Source organism: Ranitomeya imitator, chromosome 3 (assembly GCF_032444005.1).
Source record: "Ranitomeya imitator isolate aRanImi1 chromosome 3, aRanImi1.pri, whole genome shotgun sequence".
Classification (NCBI taxonomy): domain Eukaryota; kingdom Metazoa; phylum Chordata; class Amphibia; order Anura; family Dendrobatidae; genus Ranitomeya; species Ranitomeya imitator.
This window is the reverse complement of record NC_091284.1, coordinates 819,478,083-819,503,693: the sequence shown is the minus strand read 5'-3', so window position 1 is coordinate 819,503,693 and position 25,611 is coordinate 819,478,083. Positions and strand designations below refer to the sequence as shown.

General features: G+C 43.8%; 1 protein-coding gene across 1 annotated transcript in view; it reads right to left on the bottom strand.

The window, feature by feature from the left end:
- GDPD4 (glycerophosphodiester phosphodiesterase domain containing 4) overlaps nt 1–25,611 on the bottom strand; it is a 94,616-nt gene that overhangs the window by 49,370 nt on the left and 19,635 nt on the right. The window lies entirely within an intron of this gene.

The window sequence follows — 25,611 nt, the reverse complement described above, 5'->3', positions numbered from 1 at the left end:
AAACTCTCTAGTGCCACCTATTGGTGATAACTACCATCAAGACCCATCCTCCACAATGAGTTAAAGCTTAGGTGCACATATCAGCCCAATAAGTCCAGGAACGCTCCCAATTCTCATCCTCTGTGACTGTAACACTCCTACACTTCCAGTAGAGACATAAAGACCCGCCTCCACTTCCCGTAGAGAGATAGAGACCCGCCCCCACTTCCCATAGAGAGATAGAGACCCGCCCCCCTTCCCATAGAGAGATAGAGACCCGCCCCCACTTCCCGTAGAGAGATAGAGACCCGCCCCCACTTCCCATAGAGAGATAGAGACCCGCCCCCACTTCCCATAGAGAGATAGAGACCCGCCTCCACTTCCCATAGAGAGATAGAGACCCGCCCCCACTTCCCATAGAGAGATAGAGACCCGCCCCCACTTCCCATAGAGAGATAGAGACCCGCCTCCACTTCCCATAGAGAGATAGAGACCCGCCCCCACTTCCCATAGAGATAGAGACCCGCCCCCACATCCTGTAGAGAGATAGAGACCCGCCCCCACTTCCCATAGAGAGATAGAGACCCGCCTCCACTTCCCATAGAGAGATAGAGACCCGCCTCCACTTCCCATAGAGAGATAGAGACCCGCCTCCACTTCCCATAGATAGAGACCCGCCCCCACATCCTGTAGAGAGATAGAGACCCGCCCCCACTTCCCATAGAGAGATAGAGACCCGCCTCCACTTCCCATAGAGAGATAGAGACCCGCCCCCACTTCCCATAGAGAGATAGAGACCCGCCCCCACTTCCCATAGAGAGATAGAGACCCGCCCCCACTTCCCGTAGAGAGATAGAGACCCGCCCCCACTTCCCATAGAGAGATAGAGACCCGCCCCCACTTCCCATAGAGAGATAGAGACCCGCCCCCACTTCCCGTAGAGAGATAGAGACCCGCCCCCACTTCCCATAGAGAGATAGAGACCCGCCTCCACTTCCCATAGAGAGATAGAGACCCGCCTCCACTTCCCATAGAGAGATAGAGACCCGCCTCCACTTCCCATAGAGAGATAGAGACCCGCCTCCACTTCCCATAGAGAGATAGAGACCCGCCCCCACATCCTGTAGAGAGATAGAGACCCGCCTCCACTTTCCATAGAGAGATAGAGACCCGCCCCCACTTTCCATAGAGAGATAGAGACCCGCCCCCACTTCCCATAGAGAGATAGAGACCCGCCCCCACTTCCTGTAGAGAGATAGAGACCCGCCCCCACTTCCTGTAGAGAGATAGAGACCCGCTCCCACTTCCCATAGAGAGATAGAGACCCGCCCCCACACCCTGTAGAGAGATAGAGACCGCCCCCACTTCCCATAGAGAGATAGAGACCCGCCCCCACATCCTGTAGAGAGATAGAGACCGCCCCCACTTCCCATAGAGAGATAGAGACCCGCCCCCACATCCTGTAGAGAGATAGAGACCCGCCCCCACTTCCCATAGAGAGATAGAGACCCGCCCCCACATCCTGTAGAGAGATAGAGACCCGCCCCCACTTCCTATAGAGAGATAGAGGCCCGCCCCCACTTCCCATAGAGAGATAGAGACCCGCCCCCACTTCCCATAGAGAGATAGAGACCCGCCCCCACATCCTGTAGAGAGATAGAGACCCGCCCCCACTTCCCATAGAGAGATAGAGACCCGCCCCCACATCCTGTAGAGAGATAGAGACCCGCCCCCACTTCCCATAGAGAGATAGAGACCCGCCCTCACATCCTGTAGAGATAGAGACCCGCCCCCACTTCCTGTAGAGAGATAGAGACCCGCCCCCACTTCCCATAGAGAGATAGAGACCGCCCCTACATCCTGTAGAGAGATAGAGACCCGCCCCTACTTAATGTGGAGAGATAGAGACCCGCCCCTACATCCTGTAGAGAGACAGAAACCCGCCCCCACATCCTGTAGAGAGTTAAAGACCCGCCTCCACTTCCTGTAAAGAGAAAGAGACCCGCCCCTACTTAATGTAGAGATGGAGACCCGCCCCTACATCCTGTAGAGAGATAGAGACCCGCCCCCACATCCTGTAGAGAGATAAAGACCCGCCTCCACTTCCTGTAGAGGGATAGAGACCCGCCCCTACATCCTGTAGAGAGATAAAGACCCGCCTCCACTTCCTGTAGAGTGATAGAGACCCGCCCCTACATCCTGTAGAGACAGAAACCCGCCCCTTCACCCTGTAGAGAGATAAAGACCCGCCTCCACTTCCTGTAGAGTGATAGAGACTTGCCCCTACATCCTGTAGAGAGATAAAGACCCACCCCCACTTCTTGTAAAAAGATAAAGACCCACCTCCACTTCCTGTAGAGAGATAAAGTCCCACGTCCACTTTCTGTAGAGACATAAAAACACACACACAGATCCTGTAGAGCTAAAGACCCGCCTCCACTTCCTGTAGAGAGATAGAGACCTGCCCCCGCTTCCTGTAGAAATAAAGACCCACCCCACTTCCTGTAGAGATAAAGGCCCACCCCCACTTCCTGTAGAGAGATAAAGACCCACCCCCACTTCCGGTAGAGAGATAAAGACCAGCCTCCACTTCCTGCAGAGATAAAGACCCATCCACACTTCTTGTAGAGATAAAGACTGGCCCCCACTTCCTGTAGAGAGATAAATACCCACCCCCACTTCCGGTAGAGAGATAAAGACCAGCCTCCACTTCCTGCAGAGATAAAGACCCATCCACACTTCTTGTAGAGATAAAGACCCACCCCCACTTCCTGTAGAGGGATAAAGACCCACCCACACTTCCTGTAGAGAGATAAATACCAGCCTCCACTTCATGCAGAGATAAAGACCCGTCCAGACTTCTTGTAGAGATAAAGACCCACCCCCACTTCCTGTAGAGAGATAAAGACCTGCCCCACTTCCTGTAGAGATAAAGACCACCCCCACTTCCTGTAGAGATAAAGACCCACCCTCACTTCCTATAGAGAAAAAGGCCCGCCCCCACTTCCTGCAGAGATAAAGACCACCTCCACTTCCTGTAGAGATAAAGACCCACCCTCACTTCCTGTAGAGAAAAAGGCCCGTCCCCACTTCCTGTAGAGATAAAGACCCGCCCCCACTTCCTGTAGAGATAAAGACCTGCCCCACTTCCTGTAGAGATAAAGACCCACCCACACTTCCTGTAGAGAGATAAAGATCCGCCCCTACTTAATGTAGAGATAGAGACCCGCCCCTACATCCTGTAGAGAGACAGAAACCCGCTCCTACATCCTGTAGAGAGTTAAAGACCCGCCTCCACTTCCTGTAATGAGAAAGAGACCCGCCCCTACTTAATGTAGAGAGATAGAAACCCGCCCTTAGATCCTGTAGAGAGATAGAGACCCGCCCCCACATCCTGTAGAGAGATAAAGACCCGCCCCCACATCCTGTAGAGAGATAAAGACCCGCCTCCACTTCCTGTAGAGTGATAGAGACCCGCCCCTACATCCTGTAGAGAGACAGAAACCCGCTCCTTCACCCTGTAGAGAGATAAAAACCCGCCCAACTTCCTGTAGAGATAAAGACCACCCTCACTTCCTGTAGAGATAAAGGCCCGCCCCCACTTCCTGTAGTGATAAAGACCCGCCCTACTTTCTGTAGAGAGATAAAGACCCGCCTCCATTTCCTGTAGAGATAAAGACCCGCCTTCACTTCCTGTAGAGATAAAGACCCGCCCCCACTTCCTGTAGAGATAAAGACCCGCCCCCACTTCCTGTAGAGATAAAGACCCGCCCCCACTTCCTGTAGAGATAAAGACCCGCCTTCACTTCCTGTAGAGATAAAAACCCGCCCCCACTTCCTGTAGAGATAAAGACCCGCCTTCACTTCCTGTAGAGATAAAGACCCGCCCCCACTTCCTGTAGAGATAAAGACCCGCCTTCACTTCCTGTAGAGATAAAGACCCGCCCCCACTTCCTGTAGAGATAAAGACCCGCCTTCACTTCCTGTAGAGATAAAGACCCGCCCCCACTTCCTGTAGAGATAAAGACCCGCCTTCACTTCCTGTAGAGATAAAGACCCGCCTTCACTTCCTGTAGAGATAAAGACCCGCCTTCACTTCCTGTAGAGATAAAGACCCGCCCCCACTTCCTGTAGAGATAAAGACCCGCCTTCACTTCCTGTAGAGATAAAGACCCGCCCCCACTTCCTGTAGAGATAAAGACCCGCCTTCACTTCACTTCCTGTAGAGATAAAGACCCGCCCCCACTTCCTGTAGAGATAAAGACCCGCCTTCACTTCCTGTGGAGATAAAGACCTGCCCCCACTTTTTGCCGTCTGATGCTACAGGTGGATGACACTTGACAACAGGCAGCAAATAGAAATTTTGACAGAAGGGATAGAACTGGCGGCGGCTTTTTAGAATTAATATACACATCCTCAAACAACATTATGAGGTTGCACTTTGTAGGTACTTTTTCTGTTCTCACCATACACTCTGCTCACAGTTATGTTATCTTATTGAGCCACAACTTTGATCACTTGATCTTTACATGTTACTAATAATGATATAAAGTGGCTTTTACTTATGTGACTTGCTCTCTATTCAGCATGATGATTTACAGCTGCACTAAGCACTTTATCATTTATTTATATATGAATTGATATATATTAACGTTACTTGCGGTATGCATAAAATATAGGATTTTGAACACATTTCTTGTTACATATATTTTGTAATAATCTCGTATCTCAATTCTGTTGTGTAGAGGAGTTTGATTGCTATTGATTGGGAGTCCATGCTCCTTCCCTCCCTGTTTTCTTCTTGAATGATTCATTTTATGCATTTTTTATAAATTAATTAAAATACAATGTATTTTTTAACAACATTTTTGCGCTTTTTCCGTTTTTCCTCATAATATTGTTTGAGGATGTGTATATTAATTGTTAAACAGACGGTTTGTGCGGTAATTATATAGGACTGTGTCAATTAATCTAGGCCGCTTTTTAGAGTAAATATTTTTTTAACGAGGCAGACTAAGTATAATGGCAGCCAAACAACCTGGAAGCAGACAGAACTGATGCGCAGTCTGAATTAAAGACTAGATATTTCTGTGATATTTTCGAGCTTCTGTCAGTCGGATCTGGGTTGGATCGGTGAGGACGGTGACGGGCGGCGAACTGATACTGGAATGTGCTGCACTTTCCGTCCATAATGTCGACGAGGTAATTGCACAAATCTGTAATTAATTGTGGACGTACTCATCTTTCATCTCATGGAGAGCTCGCTGAGCGTTTTACCATGTGGAAATTAAATCCGGGGTCTTTATTTTATTTTATGCTCCAATCACATCCAAAGCTGCATTCAAGGTTCAGAAACCCTGACACCTTGTGCCAATTGAAGCTTCATACTCATAATAATAACTTCACAGATTATGTGACTCCAGAATCAATGAGATACCGTCCCACGCGCAACATGGGAGCTGGGATCAGCCTCCCGCATCAACATTTGCTCATAACCAAGTCCGAAATGACAGAGAACAATAGCTGTGCGGCAAATAAAGAGAGACATACCACATTACTGTCTCTTTAATTAATCATAGTATGAAGCATTGACTTTTGGAGCTCAACTGGCCTGTAAAGATTTACAGATAGGGCATTTATCCAAAGTCAGACACTTAATATTGCACCTTTAATCCTTATTTCCATTCATAGCACTGCCACTGTATTAACATATCAATAGAGTTCAGGCTGGCTTGTAAACTCTAGAGAAAATGCAGTCTGTTCTACAAGACCAAACTGAGAAATACTTTTTTATGAGGCCACTGTTGCATTTGTCTTTTCTATATTCAATTCTTGCAAGTTTGTGATATGATGGTACCTTAACACCTTCCTTGTTGGCCAACTTTTTTTTTTTATGGCCATAAAATTTTAATTGGGCTACTACTGAATCTTGTAATAACTTTTATACATATAGAATGTGCACATAGTATGGGTTGCTTCATAGTCCACAGTTTAGCATTGCTGCAGTGCTGAAAAACAATTGTGGGTTTTCCCCCTTTTAGTCCCCTTAAGGGACTTGAACCTGCAATCTCTTCTATATACAGCCATACTGCAACATTGCTGCATATCTTGAAAACTGGCGTCTTCTATAATGCCCAGCTGCAGGCTAGACTACACATGATTGGCATGGGAGTGTTCGGCCTGCCCCAGTTACTTTGCATTGGCTCCCTGCAGTCATTTTGCAGAGAGCGGATCGGGTGCACAAAGTGATGTCCTTGCAGGAAAACGGTGCTTTAAGGGTATGTGCACACGTAGAAAGATCCTCTGCGGATTTTTCCGCAGCGGATTATGAAAACCCGCAGTGCAAAACCGCTGCGGTTTTTACTGCAAAGTTATCGCGTTTTCTTCTGCGGATTCCGCTGCGGTTTTTCATCTGCAGTTTTCTATTGGAGCAGATGTAAAACCGCTGCGTATTCTGCACAAAGAATTGACATGCTGCGGAAAATAATCCGCTGCGTTTCCGCAGCATGTGCACAGCGTTTTGTTTCCCATAGGTTTACATTGAACTGTAAACGCATGGGAAACTGGTGCGGATCCGCAGCAAAGTCAGCATCGTGTGCACAGAGCCTAAATGTCACTGCAGCATTTAAGTGGCTAATGGCAGTAATTGGAGGTAGATTTCAGCTACAGAATATACCCAGGCTCTGCTATTGAGCCTTCTCCTAAGTCTGACATGCTCCATAATGTAATAAAGCATTAAGGCTTTAAGCATACTTTGCCATGTTTTTATTTATCTTAATTGGGTGAAATATTCTACCTCTTTACAACTTTAAAAAAAAAAAAAAAAACTAAAAAAAAAAAACTGAGAAATACTTTATCAAATAACATGAAAAAAAACATATTGATGCCTAAAAATGTATCAGTTTAAGGAACTGTGTAGATTAATACTGCCCCATGAACAAGAATATACCTATTATAAAAGTGCCCCTATATGCAACAATATACCTAATATAATACTGCCCCTATGTACAAGAATATAACTACTATAATACTACCCTTATGTACAAGAATATACCTACTATAATACTGCCCTTATGTACAAGAATATAACTACTATAATACTGCCCCTATGTACAAGAATATACCTACTATAATACTGTCCTTATGTACAAGAATATAACTACTATAATACTGCTCCTATATACAAGAATATAACTACTATAATACTCCTCCGATATACAAGAATATAACTACTATAATACTGCTCCTATATACAAGAATATAACTACTATAATACTCCTCCGATATACAAGAATATAACTACCATAATACTGCTCCTATGTACAAGAATATAACTACTATAATACTGCTCCGATATACAAGAATATAACTACTATAATACTGCTCCTATGCACAAGAATATAACTACTATAATACTGCTCCGATATACAAGAATATAACTACTATAATACTGCCCCCCATGTACAAGAATATAACTACTATAATACTGCTCCTATGTACAAGACTATAAATACTATAATACTGCTCCTATGTACAAGAATATAACTACTATAATACTGCTCCTATGCACAAGAATATAACTACTATAATACTGCTCCGATATACAAGAATATAACTACTATAATACTGCCCCCCATGTACAAGAATATAACTACTATAATACTGCTCCTATGTACAAGACTATAAATACTATAATACTGCTCCTATGTACAAGAATATAACTACTATAATAGTGCTCCTATGTACAAGAATATAACTACTATAATACTGCTCCTATGTACAAGAATATAACTACTATAATACTGCTCCGATATACAAGAATATAACTACTATAATCCTGACCCTATGTACAAGAATATAACTACTATAATACTGCCCCATGTACAAGAATATAACTACTATAATACTGCTCCTATGTACAAGAATATAACTACTATAATACTGCCAGTATATACAAGAATATAACTACTATAATACTGCTCCTATGTACAAGACTATAACTACTATAATACTGCTCCTATGTACAAGAATATAACTACTATAATAGTGCTCCTATGTACAAGAATATAACTACTATAATACTGCTCCTATGTACAAGAATATAACTACTATAATACTGCTCCTATGTACAAGAATATAACTACTATAATACTGCTCCTATGTACAAGAATATAACTACTATAATACTGCTCCGATATACAAGAATATAACTACTATAATACTGCTCCTATGTACAAGAATATAACTACTATAATACTGCTCCTATGTACAAGAATATAACTACTATAATACTGCCCCATGTACAAGAATATAACTACTGTAATACTGCTCCTATGTACATGAATATAACTACTATAATACTACCCTTATGTACAAGAATATAACTACTATAATACTGCCCTTATGTACAAGAATATAACTACTATAATACTGCCTTCTATATACAAGAATATACTTACTATAATACTGCCAGTATATACAAGAATAAAACTACTATAATACTGCTCCTATGTACAAGAATATAACTACTATAATACTGTTCCTATGTACAAGAATATAACTACTATATTACTGCTCCGATATACAAGAATATAACTACTATAATACTGCCCTTATGTACAAGAATATAACTACTATAATACTGCCCCTATGTACAAGAATATACCTACTATAATACTGCCCTTATGTACAAGAATATAACTACTATAATACTGCTCCTATATACAAGAATATAACTACTATAATACTCCTCCGATATACAAGAATATAACTACTATAATACTGCTCCTATATACAAGAATATAACTACTATAATACTCCTCCGATATACAAGAATATAACTACCATAATACTGCTCCTATGTACAAGAATATAACTACTATAATACTGCTCCGATATACAAGAATATAACTACTATAATACTGCTCCTATGCACAAGAATATAACTACTATAATACTGCTCCGATATACAAGAATATAACTACTATAATACTGCCCCCCATGTACAAGAATATAACTACTATAATACTGCTCCTATGTACAAGACTATAAATACTATAATACTGCTCCTATGTACAAGAATATAACTACTATAATACTGCTCCTATGCACAAGAATATAACTACTATAATACTGCTCCGATATACAAGAATATAACTACTATAATACTGCCCACCATGTACAAGAATATAACTACTATAATACTGCTCCTATGTACAAGACTATAAATACTATAATACTGCTCCTATGTACAAGAATATAACTACTATAATAGTGCTCCTATGTACAAGAATATAACTACTATAATACTGCTCCTATGTACAAGAATATAACTACTATAATACTGCTCCGATATACAAGAATATAACTACTATAATCCTGACCCTATGTACAAGAATATAACTACTATAATACTGCCCCATGTACAAGAATATAACTACTATAATACTGCTCCTATGTACAAGAATATAACTACTATAATACTGCCAGTATATACAAGAATATAACTACTATAATACTGCTCCTATGTACAAGACTATAACTACTATAATACTGCTCCTATGTACAAGAATATAACTACTATAATAGTGCTCCTATGTACAAGAATATAACTACTATAATACTGCTCCTATGTACAAGAATATAACTACTATAATACTGCTCCTATGTACAAGAATATAACTACTATAATACTGCTCCTATGTACAAGAATATAACTACTATAATACTGCTCCGATATACAAGAATATAACTACTATAATACTGCTCCTATGTACAAGAATATAACTACTATAATACTGCTCCTATGTACAAGAATATAACTACTATAATACTGCCCCATGTACAAGAATATAACTACTGTAATACTGCTCCTATGTACATGAATATAACTACTATAATACTACCCTTATGTACAAGAATATAACTACTATAATACTACCCTTATGTACAAGAATATAACTACTATAATACTGCCCTTATGTACAAGAATATAACTACTATAATACTGCCTCCTAGCTGTGAGGTTGTGTGTCTGTAGTTCTCCTGATGTCTGGAGCAAGCCCAGGGAGGGGCCACCCTGGGCGGGGAAGCTCCCCAGGCAAGGCCCAGGCTTCTCGGCCTACACTGGGACAAGGCTCCCAGGTTTCTCTGAATGGGAATGCTAATCCCAAAGCCTCTGTGAGACCAGTGAATGCAGCGGCCAAAGCTGCAGCAGTTCTGTGAAGGAAGAAAAACCTGTGAGTAAAGTTTTGGGAGGAAAATCTACTCCAAGTCCAGCAAAGAAGCCAGAAGTGAAAGTGTTGGTGAGTGATGTTCCACAGCACAGTATGAAGCCCTGTAACTCCCCGGTCAGTAAGCAGCCCCTGCCTGAAGCTCAGGTGAAATCGGTCTCAGCTGTACCAATCACCTCTCCTGCATCCAGGCAGAGACGGACGTCTTTGGAAAGACAGACCATCCAGGAGAACTTACAGCAACATGGCAGTGTGGCGCTGTCAGGACGCACCCGGTCACAGTCAGGTGGCAGCGATAAATCTGCTGCGGAGCCGGCATCCAGCCGAGGAGCCACAAAGCCATCTGTGGTGGAACCGCACAAGTCTGTGTTCAAAACCCCTGTACCCGTGGTGAAGGCAAAACCTGTGCAGCCGGCGCGTGCAAAAAAAAGCGCTGCAAATGGAGGTAGACTTCATCTATAGTCTAAAGACCACTAATCCTGCCAGTAATGATGTGTATGACCTGAGACTGAACACGCTGGGGGTGCAGCTGGCAAGTGTGGTGCAGGACATTGAGTCTGTGCTGGAGGGCATGGGGCCCCTGGCAGAGACCTACAGGAACCGGGAGCGGTTCGCCTCCTATAAGCAGGACTGTGCTGTAGAGACCAGGACCCCTGATATTCAGGACGGGACCCCCCAGCAGCGGACACGGCCTGTGTTACAGGCTGCCCGCTTCTGCTTCCAAGAAGGAAAAAAACTGCAGCAGCAAGCAGCTGAGTGTGAACAGGAGCATGCACTTCAGACTCCAACAGAGGCACCACAGGTCCCAGAATGCCCCATGCAGGAGCCGGACTGTATTTGTGAGACTGTTTGTGCTGCTGAGGCAGCTGAGTGTGAACAGGAGCTTGCACTTCAGACTCCAGCAGAGGCACCACAGGTCCCAGAATGCCCCACGCAGGAGCAGGACAGTGTTTGTGAGACTGTTTGTGCTGATGAGGCCGAGGCTGAGGCTGAGGCACAGACTGGGGCTGGTGATGTTGTGCCCATGGGGTCGGGGGTTGGGGAAGTTTCACATTCTGTCATGGACGTGGCACTGTCTGATGATAATGATGCTGCTAATAATAATATGCATGATATGTGTGACTATCCCCCCTTACCATCTAGTCCACAAGGTGTGGCAGCCCCCCCTGCTGCAGACCCTCTCCCTGTCAGTCGGCCCAGTGTGGCCCGGCAGGTGCCCCCCAGGAATGCCTGGAGCCGCGGCGCCCCATCCTTCACTTCCAGCGCCAGGTATACCGGCCAGACATTTAAGCGCATTAATGTGGTGCGGTTTAAGTACATAGGTGCCAAGGAGGATCTGCCACAGCGCAGGTATGTGGTGAGAGAGCTGCTATGCGGCCAGATGGGGTTTGTGGCAAACGAGATACTGGCGGTGTCCAATCTTCTGGACAGACAGGGCTACGAGGTCAGCTTCAAGCTGCAGTGTGACCTGGACAGGTTCTGGTCCAATTACCCCAGGTTCAGAGACGCTGAAGGCTGGAATAAGTTTATATTGGTTCCTATCTCCAGGCCGGACACTGTCACGGTAAATATCACCTTCTGGAATGAGGCCGTTCCCCCACAGGACATCGAGGTGTGGCTCCGGAGACACTGTGACCTCGCCTCTGGACTCTCCAAGGTCAGAGATGAGGATGGTATCTGGACAATGGGGTGGAAAGCTGTGGTTAAACTGCGGCAATTTAATAACATTACTGCCCATTTACCCAACTCCTTCTTCATTGGGAGGGAGAAGGGAAGATGTTATTACCCCGGGCAGCCCAGGAAATGCTTCAAATGTGGTGAGAAAGGTCATCTGGCCAACGCCTGTACTGTGGTGAAGTGCAGCCTGTGTGGGGAAATCGGCCATGTCGCTGCGGATTGCCGGGATGTTAGGTGCAACCTCTGCGGTAAGATGGGCCACCCTCACAGGGACTGTCCAGACGCCTGGCATAATATCTGCAGAGTCTTCCCTGATGAGGCTGTACTGGCAGGGGCAGAGGCTCAGGAGGATGAGGATGTGGTGGCAGGGGCGCATGAGGGGGAGGATTTAATTTCAGGAGAGATGGTGACCAGCCCAGATGCCCAGCAGGAGTCCACTCATAAGCAGGGTATAGAGGGTGCAGAGGGGAACTTGGAGGTCTCTCCTCAGGTCCAGCAGCCTCAGGTAGCCCCCCCTTCAGCATCACTGTCTGAATCTGATGACTGGAGCGTTAATCACAATAAAAGGAAGAAAAAGAGCACGTCCTCCCGTAAACCTGAGGCAGAATATGACACCGGTCAGAGCGCTACTAAGAAGGTTCAGAATTGTGCAGGAGTGATGGTTGTGTCCAACAAGTATGGAGTTTTATCGGAGTCTAATGATGATGATTATGAGACAGAGTTGAGGAAAGTTGATGCAGAGTGTGACAGGGACATAGAGGACCACCCTCCGTCAAAGCGGAAGCCTTTATCTGTGGACCCTCAGGTAGAGTCTGACATGGACACCGGTGGTGGACAGAACATCCCTGACTCATGATGATGGCAGTTACTGTGCTCCTTCTCTATTGTGTTGTGATGGCGGGGTTCTCATTAACACTAACCTCAAGTAATGTCAACAGTATTAAGGCAAGGAGGACGAGACATGTGGTGTATGAACATCTCACACATCTGGACACCGATGTCATTTTCCTGCAGGAGACACGACTGACATCTCTGGGGCTTATGAGAGAGGCTGAGAGGGAATGGCGGTGCGGTCCTTCTTTCTGGTCACTGGCTGTGGAGCCTTACGCCAGAGTCGCTGTCCTGTTTAACACCAATGATGTGACTGTGCATAGGATGACGGAGGTGGTCATGGGAAGATGTTTGGTCCTGGAAGTCACTATTCATGGGAGGCGACTCCGGCTTATTAACATCTATGGGCCACAGACAGTGACTGACAGGATTCAGCTATTTAATAACGTTAAGCCATACCTCTTCACTTCTCTTCCGGTGGTGATGGCAGGGGATTTTAATGCCATACTGACATCGGGTGACAGTTCCTCGGGCAGGACAGTGACCAGGGACGGTAAGGTCCTACATAACATTATAATGCAGGCTGGACTGACTGACGTTTTCGCACGGGGAGGTCGACAGCCAAAATTCACATATTCATGTTCCAACAGGAGCAGTAGGATAGATTTTGCTTTTGTGAGTCCTACTGAGGCTGTTGACACCCTGAGTGAGAAGGTCGTCCCTTACTCTGATCACCTCGCCTTGTGTTTCTGTCTGGGGACCTCTAACCGTCCCGACATCGGTAGAGGGTTGTGGAAGCTCAATTCCAGTCTCCTGGATGATGCTTATGTTCAGAGTCGTGTCTACTCCCTTATCCAGCTTCATCTAGATAGGGCTGACTTCTATGATAACATGACCGACTGGTGGGAGGACGTCAAGGAGGATATCAGATCCCTCTTAAAGAGACTGTCAGTTAATAAAGGGAGGAATAAGTACAGCCAGTACCTAAAGCTGCGTAAAGAATTGGAGTCACTATATTCGGCGGGCGGGGATGACAAAGTGAAGATCGACCAACTGAAATCTGAGATAAGGCAGTATCAGTACAGCAGGTATACCTCCCTGGTTCTTGAACGGGATTATGGGTCCTTGGGGGCCCCTGATCCCTTTGAGAATTGCAGGGAGAGGGTAGTCAAAAAAATGGTCACGGGTCTCACTGACTTCCAGGGTGTATTGCAGGATTCACGGGAGGGTATCCTGGAGGTGGTGAGATCTTACTATGCTGACTTGTTTCAGAGGAAAGTTTTGGATAAAGATAAGATGGCTCAATTCTTGGAGGCAACTCCTGCGCCTGATACTAATGATCTGGACTTTTCTCCTTTGACAGCGGAGTTAACGGTGGAGGAAGTTAAGGAGGCTATTGATAAATTACATCTGAAGAAGGCACCAGGTCCAGATGGCATAACAGCAGAATTTTATAGGAAATTCAGAGACCTCCTGGCTCCAATCCTCGTGGATGTGTATAGAAGTTGTCTAGAAAATCACCTGATGCCTCCATCCATGAGAGTGTCCTCGTTGATTCTGCTGTCTAAAGGTAAAGAGCCGAGCGACATCAAGAACTGGAGGCCGATTGCCCTCTTGAATGTGGACAGGAAGATTCTAGCAAAGATCCTGTTTTCTAGATTAGTCTGTTTGTCCCCAGCACTGTTGGCAGGCTCTCAGTTTGGCACAGTAAAAGGGCGGAACATCTCTGGAGCAGTCATCTCGATACGGGAGATGTTTGAGAGATGTAAAGCTCTGCGGTGTGGGAAATATATTGTTAGTCTGGACCAAGCTAAAGCCTTTGACAGGGTTGATCATGACTATCTGTGGGCCACTTTGTCAAAGTACGGTATTCCGGGACAATTTGTGGATTGGCTGAAGACATTGTACAGAGAGGCGGTGAGCTTTCCTCTGATTAATGGTTGGCAGGGTGACACTTTTGGAGTTGAGGCAGGGGTGAGACAGGGTTGCCCACTGAGTCCCCTCCTGTACGTTTTTGCCCTAGACCCGTCTCTGAGGTCACTGCAGGAGTGTGATTTTCAGGGGGTGCCGGTCCCCCATTGCCTGCCTCTGAATGTTGTTGCCTATGCGGATGATGTGACGTTGGTGATCTCTAATCCTCGAGAGGTGCAGATGTTATCTGTGTCTATCAGAAGTTACTCAGAGGCCTCCGGGTCTCTGGTCAACCTTGAGAAGAGTCAAGCTCTGTGGACATTAGATACTGATCCCAGCTATGATCTGCGGCAGTTTGCCAAAGCCTCCACCCATATTAAGATCCTCGGGGTTAAATTTGGGAGGGATGATAATGCCACGCTAAATTGGGAGGAGAAATTGGAAGCCGGAAATGCAAAGGTTCAGCGATGGAAGAACTGGAGGCTGACCTACAGAGAAAGGGTCGCAATGTTGAAGACTTACCTGGTCCCTGTTTTCTTGTATGTCTCTGTCATTTTCCCTTTGCCAGAATCTTTCTCAGCGAGGCTCTTCAGCCTGTTCTTCCAGCTCTTGTGGGGGAATAGGTTGAACCTAATAAAGAGGGGAATAACCTACCTACGGCGGAGAGAGGGTGGGCTGGATATGTTGAATCCAAGGGTTTTCTTTGACTCCTTGTTTCTAAAGGTAAATTTTGGGAACATGGACTCAAACAGTAGCTCTCTGTGGGTAAATAGTATCAGGTACTGGATATTGCCTTTTGCAGAATCTTGGGTGCGAGGCGGCAGTCTCAAGAGGAGGAGATGGACAGGTGACCACCTCCCCCAGTATCTGGACTATGGTCTGAAGTGTGTTAGGAGGTGGGGACTGGAGAAGTCTTACATTGAGAGCAGTACGAGAAGAGACCTGTATGCTCATGTATGTAGGACTTTCTTTTACTCTCCACTGGCCCTGAGAGATTGTGTCACCACCACCCTGCAGGAAAGCCTTAGGTTCCTAAACGGGAAAAGACTTCCTCCTAAACTGTTTGACATCACTTGGCTTTCGCTGCATAGTCGGCTCTTTGTCAGGGGGAACCTGAAACACTTGAGTGTCTCCGATCGGAATTGTCCCCTTGGTTGTCAGCAGGAGGAGACTATGGAGCACTTTATATGTGATTGCTGGGGAGGGAGGAAGATCTGGGAGGAAGTGTCTGATAATCTAAAAATCCCCAGACTGCGGACTCTAAAGTATCCTGACATTATCTATGGTGTCCCCTCCACTGTTAGTAACATCGACAGAGAGACGATGTACATCATAATAAGTGTCGTCAAATACTATCATTGGCACATGAGAACCCGGGTGTCACTGCACAATGAGCTGTTCGATCACACCGCTGCGGCTGCTCAGGTTATGTCAGAACTCCGGTGGATAAAATCGCTAGAAGTTGGAAGGAGTCCGAGGAATATTAAGTTATGGAGCAATGTAAAATTCAGTTAGACAATATGATATGACTTTTTTTTTTTTTTTTTTTTTTTTTTTTAATTTTCTTCTACCTCCAGGTGTGGACACTTTAATTTATGTATCAATATGATCTGATTATTTAGTACTTGTGTATATATGACCAAAGTGAATTGTGTTTTGTAATTCTTGTAATTCTGGGTGATTTTTTGTTTTTATTATAATTGTATTTATGTTTGGTTTTTATAATAAAAATTGCCCCTATGTACAAGAATATACCTACTATAATACTGCCCTTATGTACAAGAATATAACTACTATAATACTGCCCCTATGTACAAGAATATAACTACTATAATACTGCTCCCTATGTACAAGAATATAACTACTATAATACTGCTCCTATATACAAGAATATAACTACTATAATACTCCTCCGATATACAAGAATATAACTACTATAATACTGCTCCTATATACAAGAATATAACTACTATAATACTCCTCCGATATACAAGAATATAACTACCATAATACTGCTCCTATGTACAAGAATATAACTACTATAATACTGCTCCGATATACAAGAATATAACTACTATAATACTGCTCCTATGCACAAGAATATAACTACTATAATACTGCTCCGATATACAAGAATATAACTACTATAATACTGCCCCCCATGTACAAGAATATAACTACTATAATACTGCTCCTATGTACAAGACTATAAATACTATAATACTGCTCCTATGTACAAGAATATAACTACTATAATACTGCTCCTATGCACAAGAATATAACTACTATAATACTGCTCCGATATACAAGAATATAACTACTATAATACTGCCCCCCATGTACAAGAATATAACTACTATAATACTGCTCCTATGTACAAGACTATAAATACTATAATACTGCTCCTATGTACAAGAATATAACTACTATAATAGTGCTCCTATGTACAAGAATATAACTACTATAATACTGCTCCTATGTACAAGAATATAACTACTATAATACTGCTCCGATATACAAGAATATAACTACTATAATCCTGACCCTATGTACAAGAATATAACTACTATAATACTGCCCCATGTACAAGAATATAACTACTATAATACTGCTCCTATGTACAAGAATATAACTACTATAATACTGCCAGTATATACAAGAATATAACTACTATAATACTGCTCCTATGTACAAGACTATAACTACTATAATACTGCTCCTATGTACAAGAATATAACTACTATAATAGTGCTCCTATGTACAAGAATATAACTACTATAATACTGCTCCTATGTACAAGAATATAACTACTATAATACTGCTCCTATGTACAAGAATATAACTACTATAATACTGCTCCTATGTACAAGAATATAACTACTATAATACTGCTCCGATATACAAGAATATAACTACTATAATACTGCTCCTATGTACAAGAATATAACTACTATAATACTGCTCCTATGTACAAGAATATAACTACTATAATACTGCCCCATGTACAAGAATATAACTACTGTAATACTGCTCCTATGTACATGAATATAACTACTATAATACTACCCTTATGTACAAGAATATAACTACTATAATACTGCCCTTATGTACAAGAATATAACTACTATAATACTGCCTTCTATATACAAGAATATACTTACTATAATACTGCCAGTATATACAAGAATAAAACTACTATAATACTGCTCCTATGTACAAGAATATAACTACTATAATACTGTTCCTATGTACAAGAATATAACTACTATATTACTGCTCCGATATACAAGAATATAACTACTATAATCCTGACCCTATGTACAAGAATATAACTACTATAATACTGCCCCATGTACAAGAATATAACTACTATAATACTGCTCCTATGTACAAGAATATAACTACTATAATACTGCCCCATGTACAAGAATATAACTACTATAATACTGCTCCTATGTACAAGAATATAACTACTATAATACTGCCAGTATATACAAGAATATAACTACTATAATACTGCCAGTATATACAAGAATATAACTACTATAATACTGCCCCCTATGTATAAGAATATAACTACTATAATACTGCCCCCTATGTACAAGAATATAACTACTATAATACTGCTCCTATGTATAAGAATATAACTACTATAATACTGCCAGTATATAAAAGAATATAACTACTATAATACTGCTCCTATGTACAAGAATATAACTACTATAATACTGCTCCTATGTATAAGAATATAACTACTATAATACTGCCAGTATATAAAAGAATATAACTACTATAATACTGCTCCTATGTACAAGAATATAACTACTATAATACTGCCCCTATGTACAAAAATATAACTACTATAATACTGCCCCCATGTACAAGAATATAACTACTATAATACTGTCCCTATGTACAAGAATATAACTACTATAATACTGGTCCTATGTACAAGAATATAAGTACTATAACACTGCCCCCTATGAACAAGACTATAACTACTATAATACTGCTCCTATGTACAAGACTATAACTACTATAATACTGCCCCTATGTACAAGAATATAACTACTATAATCCTGCCCCTATGTACAAGAATATAGCTACTATAATACTGCTCCTATGTACAAGAATATAACTACTATAATACTGCCCCTATGTACAAGAATATAACTACTATAATACTGCCCCTATGTACAAGAATATAACTACTATAATCCTGCCCCTATGTACAAGAATATAACTACTATAATACTGCTCCTATGTACAAGAATATAACTACTATAATACTGCCCCTATGTACAAGAATATAACTACTATAAAACTGCCCCTATGTACAAGAATATAACTACTATAATACTGCTCCTATGTACAAGAATATAACTACTAAAATCCTGCCCCTATGTACAAGAATATAACTACTATAATACTGCTCCTATGTACAAGAATATAACTACTATAATACAGCCTCTATGTATAAAAATATAACTACCCCAGCACCCTCCTACCTACAACACATTCAGAAATCTACAAGCCATTAACCCTCATACATTTTCAGACTCCCTACACTCATCACTGTCCCCAATCTCTTCTTTTTCCTGTCCTGATCTGGCAATACATCACTACAACGACACTCTTTGGCTACTTTCACACTGGCGTTTTTTGCCAGACGCCGCAATGCGTCGTTTACGGCAAAAAACGCATCCTGCAAAGTTGTTTGCAGGATGCGTTTTTGCCCCATAGATTAACATTAGCGACGCATTGCGACGCTTTGCCACACGTCGCAACCGTCTTGCAACGGTTGCGCCGTGTTGTGGCGGACCGCCGTGAGCAAAAAACGTTACATGTAACGTTTTTTGCTCCTGACGGACCGCTTTTTCCGACCGCGCATGCGCGGCCGGAACTCCGCCCCCACCTCCCCGCACCTCACAATGGGGCAGCGGATGCGCCGGAGAAATGCATCCGCTGCACCCGTTGTGCAGTGCGTCAAACGCTAGCGTCGGAATCTCTGCCCGACGCATTGCGACGGGGAGATTCCGACGCTAGTGTGAAAGTAGCCTTAGAAGCACCTTAGACCAAGTAGCTCCCCTCACCCTCAGAACCTCCAAACACAGAGTGAAACAGCCCTGGCTCACATCGCAAACCCGATTTCTCCAGCGATGCTCTAGGAGTGCTGAACGCTTATGGATGAAAACACGCACACCAGAAGACTTCATACACTTCAAATTTATGTTAAGGACCTATAACTCTGCCCTTCACCTCGCCAAACAGTCCTACTTCACCACCCTGATCTCACTATCCAGCAACCCCAAGAAACTTTTTAACACCTTTCACTCCCTCCTCAGGCCAAAAGCACAAGCCCCTATCACAGACATTTGTGCTGATGACCTGGCCTCCCACTTTATAGAGAAAATAGACAATATCCGTCAGGAAATCCACTCCCAATCACCAAGTTCAGTGACTCCCATCCATCCCTGCATTTCCCTGGCTCACGCTCCACATTCGATCCCATCACAGAAGAAGAAGTCTCCAAGCTCCTCTCCTCTTCTCGTCCGACTACATGCACCACGGACCCCATTCCCTCACATCTCTTCCAGTCTCTCTCTCCAGTTGTCACAACTCACCTAACCACAATCTTTAATCTCTCCCTCTCCTTTCGCATTTTCCCCTCCTCCTTCAAACACTCTATCATTACTCCATTACTAAAGAAACCCACCCTCGACCCATCCTGCACAAATAACTACAGACCGGTCTCCAATCTCCCCTTCATCTCTAAACTCTTGGAGCGACTGATATACTCACGCCTTACCCGTTACCTCCCCACTCACTCCCTCCTAGACCCTTCACAGTCTGGTGTCCGCCCCCTACATTCGACATAAACTGCACTCATCAAAGTGACCAATGACCTTCTGAAAGGAAAACGTAATGGTGACCACTCTCTGCTCATTCTTCTCGACCTTTCTGCAGCTTTCGACACTGTTGACCACCCTCTCTTACTCTCTAGGCTCCAGTCACTTGGCATTAAGGACACTGCTCTCTCCTGGTTCTCCTCCTATCTTTCTGACCGCTCCTTCAGTGTTCTGTTCTCTGGCTCCACTTCATCTCCTCTTCCTCTCACTGTCGGGGTACCTCAGGGCTCAGTCCTTGGCCCCCTTCTCTTCTCCCTCTACACGGCCCCAATTGGACAGACCATCAGCAGATTTGGCTTTCAGTACCATCTTTATGCCGATGACACAACTATATACATCATCCCCTGACCTTACCCCCGCTGTACTACAGAACGCCACTGACTGTCTGTCCGCAGTCTCCAACATCATGTCCGCTCTCTATCTGAAACTCAACCTCTCCAAAACTGAACTTCTTCTGCTCCCACCTCCCTAAATCTGACATTTCCTTCTCCGTGGGTGGCACCATAATAACACCCCGGCAGCAGGCACGCTGTCTGGGTGTTATGTTTGACTCCGATCTCTCCTTCACCTCCCATATACAATCTCTTGCCCGCTCATGCCGCTTACACCTAAAGAACATCTCTAGAATCCGCTCTTTTCTCACCATGGAGACAACAAAAACCCTCACTGTCGCCCTAATCCACTCCCACCTGGACTACTGCAACGCTCTATTAATTGGCCTCCCCCTCACGCGACTTTCCCCTCTCCAGTCCATCCTTAATGCAGCAGCCAGGGTCGTCCATCTGGCTAATCGTTACTAGGATGCGTCCGCTCTTCGCCAGTCATTACAGTGGCTGCCCATTCATTACAGGATACAATTCAAAGTACTTGTTCTCACCCACAAAGCTCTCCACAGTGCGGCACCCCCTTACATCTCCTCCCTCATTTCTGTCTAGCGGCCTAACCGACCGCTGCGCTCTGCCAATGACTTCCGACTAACCTCTGCACTAATCCGTGCCTCCCACTCCCGACTCCAAGACTTCTCCCGTGCTGCGCCAATCCTCTGAAATGCTCTACCCCAAGATATTAGGACCATCCACAACTTGCATAGTTTTAGGCGCTCGCTCAAAACACATTTGTTCAGAGCGGCCTACCACGTTCACTAATCAAACTCATTTTATGTGTGTGTGTGTGTGTGTGTGTGTGTAGCCCATTCACAATCTCCATCTATTCCCCAACCCCTGAAGATGGCTGGACCATGATTGTAAATACATCATTGTAAATACACACCTGTGCTTTGTATCTCCCCCACCTCATTGTAGATTGTAAGCTCTCACGAGCAGGGGCGGCTTATTTTGCTTTATTATTGTATTGCTAACATTGTTACCTATGACTGTTGTGTTTGAAACTGTTAAACTGTAAAGCGCTGCGGAATATGTTGGTGCTATATAAATAAAGATTATTATTATTATTAACTACTATAATCCTTCCCCTATGTACAAGAATATAGCTACTATAATACTGCCCCTATGTACAAGAATATAACTACTATAATACTGCCCCTATGTACAAGACTATAACTACTATAATACTGCCCCTATGTACAGGAATATAACTACTATAATACTGCTCCCTATGTACAAGAATATATCTACTATAATACTGCTCCTATGTACAAGAATATAACTACTATAATACTGCTCCTATGTACAAGAATATAACTACTATAATATTTCTCCTATGTACAAGAATATAACTACTATAATACTGCCCCTATGTACAAGAATATAACTACTATAATATTGCTCCTATGTACAAGAATATAACTACTATAATACTGCCCCCTATGTGCAAGAATATAACTACTACTAGATGGTGGCCCAATTCTAACGCATTGGGTATTCTAGAATATGTATATATATATAGCAGCCACATAGTATATAGCACAGGCCACGTAGTATATAGGAGCCATGTAGTATATTGCAGACAAATAGTACGTGGCCTTTGCTATATAGTATGTGGCTGCTATATACATACATACATATTGTAGAATACCCGATGCGTTAATACAGGCCACGCAATATATAACACAGCCCAACCAGTATATAACACAGCCCACGTACTATATAACACAGGCCACTCAGTATATAGCAACCACGTAGTATATAACACAGGCGACGTAGTATATAACACAGGCAACGTAGTATATAACACAGGCCACGCAATATATAGCACAGCCCACGCAGTACAAAACACAGGCCACATAGTATGTAACACTGGCCACGTAGAATATAGCAGCCATGTAGTATATAGTACTGCCCACGTAGTATATAGCAGCCATGTAGTATATAACGAAGCCCACGCAGTATTTAGCAGTGTGGGCACCATATCCCTGTTAAAAAAAAGAAATAAAATAAAAAATAGTTACATACTCACCTCCTGGGATCCAACGGTGCGCTGGCGATGCCGCCATCTTCCGTTCCCAGGATGCATTGCGAAATTACCCTGAAGACTTAGCGGTCTCGCGAGACCGCTAAGTCTTCTGGGTAATTTCGCAATGCATCTCTGGGACCGGAAGCTGGCGGAAGGCGCGAGCATCGTTGGACTACAGAGGGTGAGTATAGCAGGTTTTTTTTTTTAAATTATTATTTTTAATATTAGATTTCTTTACTATTGATGCCGCATAGGCAGCATCAATAGTAAAAAGTTGGGGACACACAGGGTTAATAGCAGCGGTAACGTTACCCGCGGCATAGCGCGGTCCGTTACCGCTGGGATTAACCCTGTGTGAGCGGTGAGGGGAGTGTGGAGCGGGCGCCGGGCACTGACTGCGGGGAGTATGGAGCGAGCGCCGGGCACTGACTGCGGGGAGCATGGAACGGGCGCCGGGCACTGACTGCGGGGAGTATGGAGCGGGCGCCGGGCACTGACTGTGGGGAGTATGGAGCGGGCGCCGGGCACCGACTGCGGGGGAGTAGGGAGGGACTAATCAGACTGTGGCCATCGCTGATTGGTCGCGGCAGCCATGACAGGCAGCTGGCGCGACCAATCAGCGACGCGGGAATTCTGTGACGGAAGTTGCCGACAGAAAGACATAAAGACGGAAGTACCCCTTAGACAATTATATATATATAGATAATACTGCTCCTATGTACAAGAATATAGCTACTATAATACTGCTCCTATGTACAAGAATATAACTACTATAATACTGCCCCTATGTACAAGAATATAACTACTATAATACGGCCCCTATGTACAAGAATATAACTACTATAATACTGCCCCTATGTACAAGAATATAACTACTATAATACTGCCCCATGTACAAGAATATAACTACTATAATACTGCTCCCTATGTACAAGAATATAACTACTATAATACTGCTCCTATATACAAAAATACAGTTAGGTCCATATATATTTGGACAGAGACAACATTTTTCTAATTTTTGTTATAGACATTACCACAATGAATTTTAAGCAAAACAATTCAGATGCAGTTGAAGTTCAGACTTTCAGCTTTCATTTGAGGGTATCCACATTAAAATTGGAAGAAGGGTTTAGGAGTTTTAGCTCCTTAACATGTGCCACCCTGTTTTTAAAGGGACCAAAAGTAATTGGACAGATTCAATAATTTTAAATAAAATGTTCATTTCCAGTACTTGGTTGAAAACCCTTTGTTGGCAATGACTGCCTGAAGTCTTGAATTCATGGACATCACCAGACGCTGTTTTTCCTCCTTTTTGATGCTCTGCCAGGCCTTCACTGCGGTGGTTTTCAGTTGCTGTTTGTTTGTGGCCTTTCTGTCTGAAGTTTAGTCTTTTACAAGTGAAATGCTGCTCAATTGGGTTGAGATCAGGTGACTGACTTGGCCATTCTAGAATATTCCACTTCTTTGCTTTAGTAAACTCCTGGGTTGCTTTGGCTTTATGTTTTGGGTCATTGTCCATCTGTAGTATGAAACGACGACCAATCAGTTTGGCTGCATTTTGCTGGATCTGAGCACACAGTATGGCGGCTCTGAAGACCTCAAAATTCATTCGGCTGCTTCTGTCCTGTGTCACATCATCAATAAACACTAGTGACCCAGTGCCACTGGCAGCCATGCATGCCCAAGCCATCACACTGCCTCTGCCGGGTGTTACAGATGATGTGGTATGCTTTGGATCATGAGCTGTACCACGCCTTCTGTAATGAAAGGCAATTCAGTATCACAATGGACATGGAGGTCAGAGCACACACAGTGATCTGACAATAACCCAAAATCATAGAACGAGCTCTGAGACGTGGGAACTCTGCAGACCGCAATCCCTAATCCTCTCCAAACAACACTAGAGGCAGCCGTGGATTGCGCCTAACTCTGCCTATGCAACTCGGCACAGCCTGAGAAACTAGCTAGCCTGAAGATAGAAAATAAGCCTACCTTGCCTCAGAGAAATACCCCAAAGGAAAAGGCAGCCCCCCACATATAATGACTGTGAGTTAAGATGAAAAGACAAACGTAGGGATGAAATAGATTCAGCAAAGTGAGGCCTGACTTTCTTAACAGAGCGAGGATAGGAAAGATAACTTTGCGGTCTACACAAAACCCTAAAGAAAACCATGCAAAGGGGGCAAAAAGACCCTCCGTACCGAACTAACGGCACGGAGGTACACCCTTTGCGTCCCAGAGCTTCCAGCAAAACAATAAGACAAGCTGGACAGAAAAAATAGCAAACAAATAGCAAAGAAGAACTTAGCTATGCAGAGCAGCAGGCCACAGGAATGATCCAGGGAAAAACAAGTCCAACACTGGAACATTGACAGGAAGCATGGATCAAAGCATTAGGTGGAGTTAAGTAGAGAAGCACCTAACGAGCTCACAAGATCACCTGAGGGAGGAAAGTCAGAAGCCGCAGTACCACTTTCCTCCACAAACGGAAGCTCCCAGAGAGAATCAGCCGAAGTACCACTTGTGACCACAGGAGGGAGCTCTGCCACAGAATTCACAACAGTACCCCCCCCTTGAGGAGGGGTCACCGAACCCTCACCAGAGCCCCCAGGCCGACCAGGATGAGCCACATGAAAGGCACGAACAAGATCGGGAGC